The sequence below is a fragment of the Solanum dulcamara genome, chromosome 5 (assembly GCF_947179165.1).
Source record: "Solanum dulcamara chromosome 5, daSolDulc1.2, whole genome shotgun sequence".
NCBI classification, from domain to species: Eukaryota; Viridiplantae; Streptophyta; class Magnoliopsida; order Solanales; family Solanaceae; genus Solanum; species Solanum dulcamara.
In genome coordinates this window covers 65899341-65907862 of record NC_077241.1, presented here as the reverse complement: position 1 = coordinate 65907862, position 8522 = coordinate 65899341, and the positions used below count along the sequence as shown (strand labels likewise).

General features: G+C 30.8%; 1 pseudogene; it reads left to right on the top strand.

The window, feature by feature from the left end:
• The first annotated feature begins 4772 nt into the window (after window positions 1-4772).
• LOC129890672 (uncharacterized) lies at window positions 4773-8476 on the top strand (annotated as a pseudogene).
• Window positions 8477-8522: the final 46 nt, after the last annotated feature.

Sequence of the window (8522 nt, the reverse complement as noted above, 5' to 3'; positions counted from 1 at the left end):
CTTTAAGATGGTGATTAGCTCTTTATCATCAAAGAAGGTTGCGAAATAATGCATAATTAATTATTTAGATATTCCCTAGATAGGATTTCTGGTAGAGAATTATCAATTTTCTTTTTATACTGAATATCAAAATCAAATGGGGTCGATTGGTCCTGGCACCTAGCAAATATCAATTTTGAGGCATCAAGTTTGAAGTCTTTGTCAAACATATATTTAACTGATTGAGTATCCGTTTTGATCAGGAATCTTTGATTATATAGATCATCCTGAAATTTCAAAACATATTTGACAATACATAATATTTCATGAGCCACAGTAGCATATTTTCTTTGGGCTTCAGTTTATTTTCTTGAATAAAATCGTATAAGATATTCACATTTATCATGTGGATTAACTTGTTTAAGTATTCCTCTATAAAACAATATTAGATGGGTCACTTATCTGGGTCCCTAGTACAGTATATCTATTGTTTATACAATGTATCTACTATTTATGCAGGGTAGGATAGATGTCTCAATCTGTTTTTTCTTTCCTTTTTACATCTATTTTGAGGAATTCTTCCTTGTCTTGTAGGAATTAAAAATTGGATTCAAACCAATATTGCTTATAGCAGTGATCAAATTTATGAATGGAATCTTTTGGTTTAACTGAGAGAAAAGTCTCCCGTACCTTTGCAGGACACAATGTATCAAAAATGCTCATACTGTAAATTTCAAGTTGTAGAGAATCAATATTCTTTTGTTTCATATTAATTAAAGAATTAATATCTCTCGTAACAAGCTCAGTTATAAATGTAAAAGATATTTCTTTATCTTTATAACTAGTAGTAAATCCTTTTTCCAAATATGCTTTTAACTGTCCATATAATGGATTATCTTCTGGATTATCTTTTAGATTAATTGCAGGAGTATTATCCTTGGGAGTTATCGAGGGTGATGCTTTTCCCATCTTTGAGTTTATCAAACTTATTATTATTATTATTATTATTATTATTATTATTATTATTATAAGGTTATAGTTTCAAGCAAGATCAGAATGACCGTGCGGACTACCGCCAGTCTTTTAGATCCTAATTGCGAATGGTATCAGAGCCTAGGAACTTTCATAACAGATAAATTATGTATCTGCAATATCTGGCATAGATATCATTTAAATTTCTTATGAATATTGGAGAAATAAGTATTAAAAGTACTAGATTAGAAGAGGTAGATATACCTCAAAACCTTGATTTATTAAACAAATGGACTATTCCAAAAATTGATACTAAAACCATATATGACTATGGATGGTTTGATAAATTTTTAACTAAAGAGTTAATAAAAACAACTGAACAATCTTTAGCTCTTAATTTAGATGAGCAAACTATTTGTTTATTAAATAAACAAGATATTGAGCATTATAGGTCTAAATATAATTTCATGCATATAGGCATGGTTCAAATTGCTTTTAAACCATTAACTCTTAAAGGGTTACTAGAAACTTTCCTACCTGCACTAAGAGATGCTAGAAATTTAAATTTTAGACAATCTTTAATGGGTTCTATTGAATCAACTGTGGCGTACGGTCTAGTTTATTTCAATACATAACCTAATCTTCAATTATCACTGTCAGATGTTAATATTCTTGACGCTCTAACATTAAATGTTAAAACACATGGTTATAACTATGTTCCAGGTTCTGAGTTAATATGTTTATCTTATAGAATCTATTTCAAACTATTATCTACTTTAAATCCGCAATGTAAATTATATGATACATCTAATCAGACTATATTAGTCAAAATTAATTTTACGAAATCAAAAGTCATTACTAGAAGACCTATTCCACATGGACTTTAGAATCTGTTATAGCACCCAATCAAGTTACCAATAACTTGACTAATAGTGAATATTCTCACATAACTCAAAATCCTGATGGAAAAATTTATATCCAGTTTTTTGATAGTAAAACTTCAATTTATAAAACTCCTCTGTATAACCGAAGGTCATTTTCTAGATATAGATCTTTACCTAAGATTCAACATATTTCCCCTATTTGTTCAGAAACACCTGTCTATGGACCAGCCCGTAATAAAGCTTTATCTTTGCACACTTTAAGTGATACTTTGAGTGAAAAACAGGTTGAACGAGTTAAAATTAACCCTGTCACTAATATTGTACAAGCTATAGATAAATTGTCTGATTTAGATCCAACTACATCAGAAATGGATTTTGACTCTAATGAGGGTATTGATAGAAATAAACTCTGAATTATGATGACACACCAAATAGATTTTAGTCCAGGATCCCTGGCACGTCAACATATTCAAAAGAATTTCATCAAAATAAATGGAACAAGTTTAAAACTTGGTGTTTTGAGACTTATAGCCAAGATGATTTCCATAATATTTCCCAAGAATTCTATTAATTTTGTGCACTGCATAATAAAATTATGAATTTTGTCCCTTGGTTTATAACCACCTATTTACCCTTGTATGTCAAAGTTCTAGAACAACGAACTTTTAAAGATAGCACTGATAATATTATTAAGGCTATTTATCCACCTCAAAACCATTTTATCTTGCCTAATACTACAGGTCTCACCTTTTCGGCCTTTCAAAATTTTATTGAAAATGATGTCGCAAAAATTAGCATAAGGAAATTAATAATTTGATTGCTCAAAATAATTATTTGAGTCTTTATGTTAAAGTCATTGGTGAACACATTAGTTCTCTTGATGCTAAACTTGAGCAATTAATCTTGCTAGTCAAAATATTAAATAGAAACCAACCTTCTGACATAGCCTCCACATCAGAAAATAAGGCCATTTTTCAGACTCCGACTCATATTCAGCGTCCTATAGAGGTAAAGGATTTCAAATCTAAGTCATTAACTGATTTAGAAGCACTTTTTGAAAAGAAATTAGCAAACTGTCACGATCCAAGCCTAGAGCCTAGACGTGACATGGCGAATGAGGAACCCGAAAGTATCTCAATCAAGCCTCTTAGCATTCTTTTAGCCTTTCATAGGTAATGATGATAAATAAACAAGCGGAAATCATAATAGTAAATCTTCAACTTACATATGTCCAACAATACCTCTAACTATTAGATTTAACGGGACTAAGACAAGTCCCTAGCTCACCCTTAATCATAATAGAAGAAAAGTCATAATAAAATATCTTAATATATCATAAACTAGAAAGATAAAAGAGTATTATTCCCGGAACATGGGAACTCACCAAAAGTAGTCTCCAATGGAATATCAACTAGCCACGTGGAGGAGAACGAGGAGGAGCACCGATCCCTACATGGTGATATCATGTAGTCAAAAGAGTATGCGTTAGTACTTTGAATGTACTAAGTATGTAAGGATGCATGAACATTAAGGAAACATTAAAACATTTATGTAATATGGAACATAATTTAATGTATGCATAATAAATCATATAGATATCCTTTAAAACATTCATTTTGTGGGAAATTAACCATATCCGACATTTAAGACCATGCGAGCTATTACATGGAATCCAACATAACCCCCTACGTTGGCCGGGGAGACTACTTGCCGGGTAGAACTCCGTCAACTTCATTCATTTATTTAACTTTAACTTTAAGGGCTATTTATGGATCCATTAGCCTAAGCCTACAAGGGCTCCTATGTTGGCACATAGTTAATGAGACAAGGGGTTGCTACTAGGATTCCCTTACCGAATCCCACCTCAATGCCTCATTCGGTGCTAAGTCAATCCCACGAAATAGTTTAATACTTCAAAATATTCATAGCATATAACTTGAGAATTCAAACATCATATTCGGTAGAATAGCTCATTAAAACATTTGATAATTCAAATATGCAAGAATTGTCCTTATTGCATAAAGAATTCATCATTCATATCATTTCATCATTCTTTCATTTCATAAGACTCCCTTTTTGATCATAAATATTTCTTTCATAAACATTTATTTGGAGTCAAAGCTTTCAAGTCAAATGTATCTAGATCTTTCTATGGTAGGTGAAATGAGTTATCTTTGACAGAATACTCTTTTTGGGAGCTGCGTTTGAATAAGATAAATTCCTTATTAGGATTTGGTGTCTTCATAAGAATTATAGATATGGAAGTCTAGTTTCATAGCGTTCAAGAATCAACCAATTTGGATAAACCTACAGTGATATATGATTTTTCTTCTATAAATACTCATTTCCGTCACAGCATCCTACCTTACAAAGATTAATTTATTTGACCTACTTAACCTCCGAATCTTAAAATATGGTCTCATAAATATTGTAGGTAATGATCTAGTTGTTACTTAGAAATTTGAATCACTCAATTTGGATATTCCTATGAAAAGTTATGACCAAAATACTGAGGTTGTATCATGTTTAGGCAAAAATTAAAACATCGTATACAACGTTTTTAGGGGATGTTACACAAACTTAAATGCCAAACCTATTGGCATGATAGCCAACCCTCCAATTGAGGACGATATTTCTGAACTTAAGCCATTTAAATCCAAAGGCACTAAAATGAATTCTAAGTTTAAATACGATAGTAGATATGCTACTAAACCTTCTATGCTAACCTATTATTATCCTCGCCCTACTCCTCAAGATGTTCTCATAGAAGAAAGAGATTGGATCAAAACCAATATATCTTATAGTGGTGATCAAATTTATGAATGGAATGTTGACAGCCTAACTGATAGACAGGTCTCTATTCTTCTACATAGAATGTTAATGTACGCCACCATTTGTAAATCTACAAATCATAACAGTGATCATACCACTTGTAAAATGATAGTAGCAGGATTTACAGGTCAATTACGAGACTGGTGGGATAATTTTCTAACAAATGATGTCCGTACGGCTATAACTTCTTTAATAAAAAGAGAAGTAACAACAGAGGCAGTCGTCTATGAAGAAGGGACATCTCAAAGACCTGTCAAGAATGTTCGACAAGATGCTGTTTATACTTGGTACTCACCATACTAGAACATTTTAATGGTACATTTACCAACCAAAATGAAACCCTTAGGACACTTCTAAATGGACTCCGTTGTAGATATTTAGGAGAATTTAGGTGGTATAAATATACCTTTTTAAGTCGAGTAATGGACTTGCCAGAAAGCAATAATATTCATTGGAAGACTAAGTTTATAGATGGCCTTCCTTCTTTATTTGCAAAAAGAGTTCGAAAAACTCTACGAGGAACTCATTCTGCTATCCCTTATGATATCTTCACTTAATTGGCACTTGCACTTAAGAAGGACTAAATCTATGCAATGAGCTTAAACTAGCTCAACAATTAAAGGCAAAAAGCAAAACAGAGAAGTCTCAATTTGGAGATTTTTGTACTCAATTTGCTGTAGCAGGCCCTTCTCATAAATCGGGTAAAAAATTCAAAAAACATCATCGTTCTAGGGAAGATAGATCCTATAAATATCACCGGAGTAGAGAAAAACATGAGGCAAGAAGAACTCACTGTAAATCTACTAGATTTACAAAAAATTATTCTAAAAGAGATCTTAGCAAAATAAAATGCTATGAGTGTGGTCAATATGGGCATATTGCTCTAAATTGTAAATTACAAAAACTAAAAAGCTTAAACCTTGCTGAAGATATTCATGATAAAGTTTATGGTTTATTATATACTTCGGGTTCAGAATCAAATTATTCCTCTGAGACCGAATCAAATACTGAAGAATCTGAAAGTGAAGGTTCACTTATTGATTTTTCTGATAATGAGAATGTAGCTTCTCCTAAATGTAGTGTTAATTGCACAGGTAATAATTGTTCTTGCAAAACTGATTAGTTTTATAAACTACAGTCTCAATTTCAAGATTTGAATATGCATACTATCACTTCTGACAATGTAATTGAACTACTAAAAAACAATTCTGATGAAGAAACTAGGAGCAAAATCATTAATATGGCTTGTGCAACCAGCTTCCAGTCTAATAAAACTAAAACAAAAATTGATATTGATTCAAAACTATACTCTTTAACAGAAGTTTTGGTTCATCTTGATACAAAGACTAATACCACTGTAAGAGATACCTCTTTAGATGATTTGAAATTTAAAGTTGAAAAACTTAAACAAGAAATTAAATTTCTTAATCAAAGCCAAATTATTCATAATCATTGGATTTCTCAATTAGAAAAACCTTGATCATATAGTATCACCACCTTCTATTGATAAAGGAAAAGGTATTCTTGATGAAAAAGAAGAAATTATTGAAACTCCTAAACCAGATTCATTTTTAGGAATGTTACAAATTGTAACTACGCATAGATGGTATATTAAATGTACCATTTTAATTAATAATGAGTTTACTATTACTAACACAGCTATGATTGACAGCGGAGCAGATGTTAGTTGTATTCAAGAAGGATTAATTCCTTCTAGATATTTTGAAAAAAATAACACATGAGGTTAAATCTGCATTCGGTCATGCCTTAGATATAAAATATAAACTATCTAACACATATATTTGTCAGAATAAAGTCTGTATTCCTCATTTTTTCTTATTGGTAAAAGATCAAATGCATCCTCCAATTATACTTGAACTCCTTTTATTGATACTATATATCCTTTTTCTAAAATAGATTCCAAAGGATTTACAGCTAGTTATAAAAACAAGGATATCTCCTTTTTATTTATAACTGAACCAGTTACTAGAGGTATTAATGCTTTAATTGATATGAAACAAAAGCATGTGAATTATTTACAACTGGAAATTTGCAGTTTAAATATTCTCGATATATTGAAACCTACTAAGGTACAAGAAAAAATTAAATTAATTTCTAAATAATTAGCAATTGATGTTTGTGCTGACCATCCTAGTGCTTTTTGGAATAGAAAAAAGCATATTGTCACTCTTTCATATGAAGACAATTTCAGTGAAGATAATATTCCCACTAAATCTCATCCCTGTTAGATGAATAGTGAGTTAGTGGAATTTTGTAAAAAAGAAATTGATGTTCTTCTACAAAAGGGTTTGATTAAACCCTCCAAGTCCCCATAGTCTTGTACTGCCTTTTATGTTAATAATGCTGCAGAAAAAGAACGTGGTATACCTAGGTTAGTAATAAATTACAAACTATTAAACAAATATTTAAAATGGATTAGATATCCTATTCCAAATAAAAGAGATTTATTATCCAGATATATGACGCCAATATTTTCTCAAAATTTGACTTAAAATCAGGATATTGACAAATTCAGATTTTTAAAGAGCATACTTATAAAACTGATTTTAATGTACCTTTTGGGCAATATGAATGGAACGTAATGCCTTTTGGTTAAAAAATGCCCCATCTGAATTCCAGAAAATAATAAATGATATTTTTAACCCCTATCTAAATTTTATCATTGTTTATATTGATGATATTTTAGTCTACTCAAAGACGTTTGAAACTCATATTAAACATCTTGACATCTTCAAAAGAATTGTAATACAAAATGGTTTGGTTATATCTAGTCCCAAAATGAGTCTATTTCAAACAGAAGTTAGATTTCTTGGACATAATATTTGTCAAGGTAAAATCACACATATTCAACGGTCAATTGATTTTGCTTCAAAATTTCCTGATATAATCACGGATCGAACTATGCTTCAAAGATTTTTGGGAAGCTTAAATTATATTTCACCATTTTATAAAAACCTGTCTAGAGACTTATCATCATTATATGAAAGGTTAAAAAAATCATAAACTTCCTTGGACTGATAGTCTAACAGAACTCGTAAAGTCAGTTAAATAGCGGGTAAAATCCTTACCTTGTTTATCATTGGCTAACCCAGCTTGGCCAAAGATTATTGAAACGGATGCTTCTAATATTAGTTATGGAGGAATACTTAAACAAGTAAATCCCAACGATAAACATGAATATCTTATAAGATTCCATTTAGGTAAATGGACCGAGGCCCAACGTAAATATACAACAGTGGCCCATGAAATGTTATGTATAGTTAAATGTGTTTTAAAATTTCAGAATGATTTATATAATTAAAGATTCTTGATTAAAACAAATGCCCAATCGGTAAAATACATGTTTGATAAAGATTTTAAGCATGATGCTTCAAAATTAATATTTGCTAGGTGGCAGGCTTAATTAGACCCATTCGACTTTGATATTTAGTATAAAAAGGAAATTGATAATTCTTTACCAGATTTTTTATCTAGGGAATACTTGACAAATTAATCATGCATTATTTCGCAGCTTTCTTTGAAGACAAAACATTTATAACAATCTTAAAGGCTATCCCATTAGGAGAAGACATTCAAACCAAGATTCTGGATAAAATCATAGAAAATATTATCAAAAAAGAAATGGAATCATTTCATTTCTCTATCCATTCCTATGAGGACGATGAAAGTCCCTACTATCTTGATACAAATGATTTCTTTGAATATCATTAATAGTCTATATTTGCAGATATGGTCGACTCACCGTGGTCTATAATCAGAGGCTATTCCAAACTGCAAACTTTTATTAATATCTCACAATAGATTATGCTTACAAGAGAAAAGGGAGAGAAGATA